Genomic DNA, 9,614 nt, shown 5'->3' on the forward strand with positions numbered 1-9,614 from the left:
TCTTTTACTTTTGTTATACCAAACAATTATTATTGTAGGTACAAAAGCTCAATAGTGTTTGGGATAATGCTTATAACAAGAGGCATTATCTACTAAATGTGTGGCTAAGTGTGGATCTTCCACACTTTAGATAATCTAACAGATGTATCTTTTACAACCATAAAATGTCAGAACTGTCCATACAATCTTTGTATCGGACCCATACATATTCTTTTGAATATGATCAAGGAATCTAAGATAGTTAATCTGATTTTAAGATAAGAGGGTCTTAAAATCCGTTTCCCTATGATACTTACCGTATCCATACTTTGGAAAAATCATGACCAAAAGAATTGCCAATAGTTTTTCACGCATCCCTTTGGATGGCTAAGTTGATCATTTCAAATCTTGAATGGATCAATAATGTGAAAAATTCTTATACGCAACATGTTGTACGGGAATGGTTGTATGCATAATACAACCAAAATGAGTTCTATCTCATTTCTTATATGCCATATCTTTAGGAAGATTGATAGTGGAAGAATTGAACAAACTATCAATGCATCGCGTCAGCGATGACCAAAATTATTCCCTCTTCTTGTCATAAGAACCAGAAATGTTTTGCTTTCGTAATTATAGTGGTTGTGGTACAAATGTCCACTAGGCATATATCGTTCCTTGTTGGAATAATTCCCATACAATCTATATATGACAAGAATTTAATGAAAATCTTGTCTAATATATAGAAAAATCCATAAGTATTGTCGAGTATCAAATTCATCAATATGATACTCACAATAATTATGCATTGACAACAAGTGTTACAACATATTTCGATGGACTAAACAATATCAATGGACCATGAGATTATTCCGAAATCTCAAAGCAAGTCATTCGAATTATATTCGAAGATCTTGTTGTCCATAAACATAGGTTCTATTTGGAAAAAAATAGGAGTGTTTGTTATGCGATCTTAGAAGATCCAGCAAAAAACAATCGACTTCCTAGAGAGCTTGAATTTTAAGATTGAAAATCTTTCAAATCTTATGTCCTAGCTCGTGTTTTATCCATGATCGATGTTTAATATAGATCAATTTTTCCTTTCACAAGGTATTCTTGTCGATAATCTTTATGGATGTAGTGCCTTAACAATTGTAGGGCACATTTTCTATGATCTATAATAAACAACCCAACATTGAGAGTCATTAAACTCTTCTATTAGTGTACGTGATAAAGCTAATATTAATTTCCATTGTCCATGTGAGATATTGATGCTATCACAGAGCTAGTTCAACAGACTCCTCTGAAGTCAATATCCACTACATGTGGCAACCATTGATTTAATGAATTTACACCTAAGGTAAACTTCAAAATCACTACGGTGATGTAGTAATCGCAAATGCAATATTTTACAATTGTATATCTTATTATAGTTTTGGATTTTTGTAGGTAGTCACATAAATGTGTAGACCATACAATCTGGTCATCATAAGTTTTGATATACACAAGACAAGATAATCTCTATGTCAGAGACAAAGAGTAGATCTTTATAGTAGGCAATGTATATTACTGCCTAAGTATGGTCTCTGGGCATATTAATTCTCAAGGAATTAAACGCAGCCTTTGCTTAGGACTCTACTATCTTGTGTAATAGTAAAATAATATGATGACAAAGAGAAATCCAAAACATTTATTTTGATTAAAAACACAACGTAGGTAATCATCATGTTTCATAGAAACAAGATGTAGACCTTTAAGTAACAGGTGATTAGATCACTGCTTTGGCACGGTCTCAGAGCAAAATAATTCACAAGGAATTAAGTGCAGCCTTTGCCATAGACTCTATTACCTTGTGTTAATTAATCAAAATAATCAAGATATGTATATTGCAAATTTTTAATCCATTAAAGATGAATAATCTTTAATGATATTCATGTCTTAGTTAAATTACAACTAAGTTACTAGCAAACTTAACTTGTATGTGGTGCAAAAATGTGTTTTGGGTGTACCAACATACCTCAACTCTATTATAAAATTACAAATGTAATATGTATGTGGTGCAAAGGAGGACTGGGTGCACCACATATTTCAAAAAATATAATAGAATCAAGATGACATTGTTGAAACCATAAAGTATATTACAATGGCAATATCCAAACAACAACAAAACATAAAGTGCTATAGTTGGGTAGTGGCATAATTTATGCAAAATCACGTAGGATCAAAGAAAAAACCATTTCCTATGTTAGCCCTTCTAGCAAAAATGGGTCGATTGCCATTTTGCCTTTTTTCAGATTAGGCTCACATGAGCCTAAATTTATCCAATCTTAATTAACTATCAATTAATTAAGAGGCTTCGATTTTTTTGCAACTAAAATTATTTGCCAATCAAAATCGACAAATTATGTATATTTAGACAAACAATTTTCTGGTCTTTATAGCAAAAAAATATAGAGCAGTAAAGTTCTATGATATACAACTGTTAAAGTCAATGACTAGAACAGAAAATCATAGACACAGAAAATATATCTAAATATTAACATAGTAAAACAACTACAATATATTATATTATGATGCAATTTATGAAGACTTGTAGGTCATAAAAATTTATCTATTTGCAGTAGGCAAATAATTTGCAGCGAAAGGCATTTAAACACAAGGTTTAAAATAAGTATTTATAGAATCTATTATAAATACAATATATTGCAGTATTGTATTTAGTCTAGTGGTTAAAACAGAATAATCTAGAGCCACAAATATATATTCATGCAAAATTGCTAGTTTGGACATGTAAACAGATAAAAGGAGGGGGGCTTTATTGCAAAATTGCAGGAAAGAGATTGGCTTGGCTGCTTTGCAGGCGGCTCAGCTTGTTTAGCCGCAGGATTGCCTGCTGCGGCTCGGCTCTGTTTCCTGCGGGCGGCTTGACTTGAGCCGGCCCATTTGGCCCATGTAGAGAGGGGCAGGGGGCGGTTAGGGTCACCCCTGGAAGCCGCGACCGCCGCCTCCCCAACCGGCGCCACGCCCCAGCGCCGCCGCCGCCGCCGGTGGTGTGCGCCGCCGCGCGGTCACCTCCACCGTGCCGTAGCCGGTTGCGTGCGCCGTCGTCGCCGTTCGCACCCCCGTCCGTGTGTCCTTTCCTTCCCCTCTTGCTTTGATCCGCCCAGCCCCTATGCACCGGCCATGGCCGGCCCACGGCCACCGGCGGCCATTAGTTGCCGGAGGAGAGCCCCAAGGCGGCGGGGCTCCATGTGCCACGCCGAATACCTCCGCCGGTGGAGGAGTGGGCGCCGCTGGCGCCATGGCCAATGGAAGAGGATGATTGGACGCCGAGGGCGCCGTCGCTGCCTGTGCGTGGTTGTGCTAGCCGCCGATGGTGTTGACGTGGGCTCCGGCAATGCGGCGATATGATGCTGCTAATGGGGTGTTCGTGGGACACTGGGACTGGCCTGAGAGTCGTAACCGACGCTGCCGGGTTGTTGATGTTCGTTTTGGTGCTGCAGAGATCGTCGAGTCTCTATTCATACATTTTGGCGAGTCCATGATTGGAATCGTCAATCCGCTATGGATTTGCTTGCTCTGGTCGTCGATGGTGTTGTGACAGACGCCTTCATGCTTCCTGTCATGGTGGCACAGGCCTGTCGGAGTGCACGTTCATGTTGATGAATCTGAATCGTGGCCTTCGCGTCTCGTGACCTCATTCTTCGTTGTTGCCGCCGGCAAGTGGCCGCCGTCGGTGACGAAGATGTCGAAGGAAATCTGGTTGTCTTCGACCCAGCGCATGTTGGTCCGCTCGTCGCCGGCGTCATTGCTTGCTTCTTCTTTTCGTTTCTCAATGTCAACGGAGAGCAGTACGTGACTGATAACGTGTTAGAGTAGAAGTGAATGGAATGAATGATTGATTATAATCTATGTGTTGATTGAGATAATGGCCACAATATTTATACATGCCCAAAGGGCCAAAGGGTGTCTATTCCTGAAGGGACATATCCCTTCAGAATTGACCCCTTCATGCAATTAGTAACTGCCTAATGACATTCTAATGATGTCATAAATCTAATATAAGTATTACAGAAATTGATCACTAATTCTAATTTCTTAATAACACTCAGCAACAAATGGGCCGGCCCATGCATCTCTCAGCATTCGGTTACTGCTGCCTTTTTCTTTCGCTGATGCATTTGGACCGGTATGGCTTTGGGTAGTTTTCCGAACCAAACATTCAATGTTTCGAGATTCGTGATACACTACTACCGAACCGGCTAATAGTCCTCCTAACGCCAGTCCCGGTTGTGGAACTAGTACTAAGATCCACATCATTAGTCCGGGTTCCCACACTCGGACCCGGATAATTAGTCCTAATTTCTACATCTAAACCATCATTAGTCCTGGTTCCACACCCGGGGCTAGAGAGTCGTGCAATAAAAATAATTACTCCACACCAAAGGTTCAAACCTAAGATCTCTTATCTTGTGCATATCTTATCTATCATCCCACCTAGATAGCACATGTAACTCTAGTCGGGATGTCTTTCTTTTGAACTAACCCCTGGATGACCTTTAAGTCTCGATTGATGGCACCAACCGGCGATCGGGACTAAATGGCACTACAAGATTTTATCCCTAATGCCACGTGGCACATTGCAACACCACTAATTTGGGTGCAGTACGTAGGGGTGAAAGCAAAAAGGGTAATTTCCGATAATTGTTTTAGAGATTTATCTATTTTTAAGGCTAAACAAAAAAGAAAATAATTATTGAAAAACAAAAACAAAAATGGTAAACTAATATGAAAGTGAAAATAAAAATGATTTGAGCATCCTCCGATCGTATTTGAGAAGTATCGTATTTTCGGGTATTTTACCGATAGAAATATCATTCATACCAACACCTGCTATCTATATTTTTAGAACGTTGTGTGTGTTTATATATATATATATATATATTATATATATTAGAGAGTCATGACTTATTTATCTTAACTCTAAATCACAACCTAGTGATCTGATAGGACTATGAATAGTTTCTCTTGGATGGTGGGATTATTGTCCAAATTTTTAGTACTATGAAATGAGATACATCTCATGGATGGATGGATGTTTGGATTAACATCTTAACCATCAATATTTGTGCACGAAATGTGTCAAGTCATATGGTTGGAGTTGTGCTTTATGGTTTGACATATTTACTGTTTTCCGAAATATCGTTTCAATAGGTTTCGATCATTATCGATGTGTTCTTGATCGTATATTTTCATTTCTGAAACTACTGAAATTCCTAGTATATTAATTATATAACAATTTGTATATTGCTAATTTTCGACTTACTAGTATATTAATTATATAACAATGACAATTTTTAATTTCATGGTGTATACTGTGTCTTTTAATTTTGTGGTGTAGACTAAATTGTGGGTCTAAAGTTCTATTATTGGATATTGTGTGGTCTAGAAAGAAAAGTTTCACTATCCATTGATTTGTTTTTCACGGTTCTTCCTATGCAACAAATACACGCAAGAAGGCTGGTTGGCTGATTCTAACTCAATAATTAATTGTAATGGGTCGGGAACGCAGAGGGAGCGGCTTGTTTGCGATGCCCAAGTTTTGGCTGTCCATCTTTGAAAGCGATCGGGTGCTCTAGCCTAAGAGGGGGAGAGGATGAATTAGGCACTAATAAAATATAAATCTATGGCTCTAACTAGTTTGCACAAAACTTAAACTAGATCAAGCTATCTAGATGTGCAACTACGGTTCACCTTAGTGTGAAACCCTCATCCCAAAGAGTTTTGCAACCTATAGCCAATCCTAGCAAAATACTACACTAAGAAAGTAAAATCACACAAGTTGCAATATAAAATGCGGAAGCTTAAAAGGAGGGATGAGAGAAAGCGAACTCTCGATACGAGGATTTATCCCGTGGTTCGGATTGCCACAAAGGCGCCCCTACATCCACGTTGTTGAAGCACTCACGAAGAGTATCGCTTCCCGGCAATCAAGTCTCTTCCGTGAACACAATCGTCACCTTGATCCCGATCTTCACTAAGGGAGATTGCCCACAAAGGAGGGGTCTCCGTCCCCCGCACAATGTCGTCGACGCCGCTCCACACCAAGCCGAAGGGTCGTTGACTTGCCAGCGAGCCACCAAGACTCTAAAGAGGCCGGCGCACCGAGATACACTTTTGGTTCACTCTAGAACCACAGCACAAGGATCTAACCTTGCTTGATCACTCACTCAATAGCTAATCTAGCACTCACACTTTACAAAGCTAGTGCTAAAACCTAAGGATATGATCAATGAGCTCTTGTATGGCTTGGAGGTGTTCTTAGGTGTGTATGAGATGTCTTAGGACTCCAGCAATCTTCAAATGGCCGGGTGAGCTCATATATATAGGCCTCCAAGTCTAACTAGCCGTTTGTAACCGTTAGCAGCTTTCTGCGTAGGCATCGGAACTTCCGGTGCATAGTGCATCGGTTCTTCCGGTCACTCTGCGCTCTGAACTAGCCGTTGGCTTCTCTGACACGGCCGCGATGCTTAGGCGTCGGTTCTTCCGGTGACACTTGATCCACAGATAGCCGTTGCCCTTGCTGACGTCATTGCACCGATGCCTTGCTCCGACGCATCACCGGTTCAACTGGTGCAGAAGGCTTGGCTGCTGCACGCTTGACAACATCTCTGGAACATAGTACGTTGAATGCACCGATGCCTCTCTTGATACCGTCGGTTCAACCGGTGCTTCACTTCTTTCTTCACTTGATCTCCAGAGGCGCACAGGTTTGTGCCAAAGCCAGGCCGTCAGATCTTCCGACAACCATCGGATGTACCGATGCTATAGGCATCGGTTCTTCCGGTGCTACTGATTTCAGTAGAATTCGTCCAATTCAGCGTTTTTTTGAGTTCCTACTTCGTGTTTTGCTTTGCATGGCCTTTTTACTTCATTCCTGGGATCTAGAAATGTTCACTTAATAAAAGCATTAGTCCCATTGATTGCGTTATCATTCGATCACCAAAATCACTCGAAATGGCATAAAGTGCCATGTTCGTTACAGCCTTTTCTTGTTTGTTAGGGAGAAAAATCTATATTTGACAATACTGAAGTTAGTAATTACTTTTATAGCCTTCCGAAGTAAAAAATCCCTATTTAACACTATTTCTTAATTTCATTCCTAAATTGACAAGCAGAAATGGTGTTAAGTGGCTACTAAAAAGACTATTTTGCTCTTTGTTCAACAAATCTAAGTTCATTTGCAATAATATCCACATGTTAGTGGGCTAAAAATCTCAGAAATCATCAACTCGTTGAGAAGTGAACGGCGCGCATGAGACAACCCATTTCACGTTTGTTTTCTGACTTTTAGTCCTAGTTGGAGACTCCAACCGGTCTCCTAACCCCATATATTTATTTTATTTAGACTTGGTACGTACTAATACCAACATTATTCCCAGATCTAACGGCCGAGACTAAGCAAGTGGATCGATGTCTCTCATCTCTGTACCAGTGCTAGTAGATGGATGTCGTTGAAGATACCGTGGCCTGTGGGGCAGTATATATATATATATATATATATATATATATATATATATATATATATATATATATATATATATATATACACACACACACACACTGATCCCGCCCCCAAGCCAAACTATATATACATACATATTTCATATTTGATCCTCGTAAAATGTTAGAAAATGTTCAAAAACATGCATCTGACGGGGGTAGGTAAACTTCGGTGGGTGAGATGGGGGAGCTAGATAGCTAGGTGTACATAATACACACCTGATCCCCATGAATAATGTTAGATCCAAAATGTTGACACACAGATCGAGCTCGATCGTACATTATTGGGGATCAATTCAAGTGGATGAATATGATGTCGAACGGTGAGTTTGGTTGGATTGGATGGGTGATGGGCCTATTAATTGCACGGTGGCAACAGGGACCGGAGGGACGGATCGGAATTCCACGTGAGACGCATGTAGGCGCGAGGATCCCGCCGGCCACCAGCCCAGCACCGCGAGCTAGCTTAGCTAGAGTAAGTACTAAGCCCCGTGGATCGATCAGGCAATCACGTCGTCGTTGCGCGCATCGATCAGGCTGGATCCTATCTAGTATTAGCTAGCTATAGGAAACACGCTGTATCTCTGTCTCTATCATATATAGTATCATCGATGGTGCCAAGCAAAGCCGCATCGTCGAGTCTTTGCTCGCCGCTCGTTCAACGATCATCATTCGGCTGCAGAAGCATGCATGTGAGCCGTGTCGGGGAGGTACAAATCATACAACAATGCCGGTCAGCAATACAGTCACCCGTACGAGCTCCAGCTACAGTGACGTGTACCACAGCAGCGACAGTATTCATCACACATGCCCGGCCGGTCCCGGAGATTCAATTCTTCGCTTACTGTGCACACTACTAAGGGTTTCTAGCGGCGGCTAAAACGCCACATCTCTGGTTGTCGTAGCTAAAAAAATATTTTTTTTAGGGTCAGGTAACACGCCCGCTCCTGAAAACCTATTTCTAGGAGCGGTCTGGAAATGCATTTGTGAGGGGTGACCCGCTCTTGGAAATGTATTCCAACCCTGCAAAAAAAATTTACCGATTTGAATTTGAAATTCTCGATTCTGTTTGCCACTATTTTTAAAAATTCAGATTCCTGCCAATTTTGATCTATCATGGTAGTTCTCGATCGAGACACCAAATATGTTTGATAAATATAAATACTCACACACAAAAAATTAAATCATTTGGAAATAAAATACCATTATAGAGCATCATTAGAGTACATCATCAAAATGCATATTGAATACATGTTTTTCCCCTATTCTCTACGAACGCTACTAGAGCCGGCATGGTGCTCTTGATTCTTCCACTCACGGAGAGAAATGAATTTAGGGTCCGTTGCTAATTCGTGCCCCTTATGTGGTCTTGCATGATGAATCGGCACAAATCCATGACTACATTTAGAAGATGTTTATCATGGAGTTGCGTCGCATGTTTTCTGGGTGAATCTTCAATTATTGAATCCATAGAAAAATTAAGCAAGTGTTAGTTAGAGTCAAGAACAATATTACATATATACATCTATCTAATAAAGAATAGCCCATTACATGTTTGGGATCAGTAGTATATCTCCCTTGCACCCTCATATGCTTGCACATATAATACCCACAATACAATGGAACCAGCAAATTGCTTGTGGCATGGCAAGTTTGAGCGCACATTCATTATTTTTAGTCTGTCGGCGGGATGAGATCCTCTGTGGAAACATAGTGCTGGCCTGTTTTATAAAGAAGAAATGCGAGGGTGATGTGTACCACAGCAGACACAATATTCAACGGTGTGCTGGTAAGCCTTGTTTTAAAAAGAAAGAATATAATCACCCGTACGAACTCCAGCTACAGTGTGTATACCACAGTAGCGACAGTATTAATCACACATGCCCGGCCGGTCCCGGAGATTCAATTCGTTCTTCGCTGCTGACTGTGCAGTGCCAATGGATAGATCATCCTAATGAGCACAGGGTGGGCAATAACGCTGTTTACTGATTGTCGGTATTAGTAAATTGGCCCTCTCTATGTTTCAATTCTGGCTCCGCCCATAAGTCTGGACACACGTGGGGCACGCGCGC

This window comes from Panicum virgatum, chromosome 6N (assembly GCF_016808335.1).
Source record: "Panicum virgatum strain AP13 chromosome 6N, P.virgatum_v5, whole genome shotgun sequence".
In the NCBI taxonomy this organism is placed as follows: Eukaryota; Viridiplantae; Streptophyta; class Magnoliopsida; order Poales; family Poaceae; genus Panicum; species Panicum virgatum.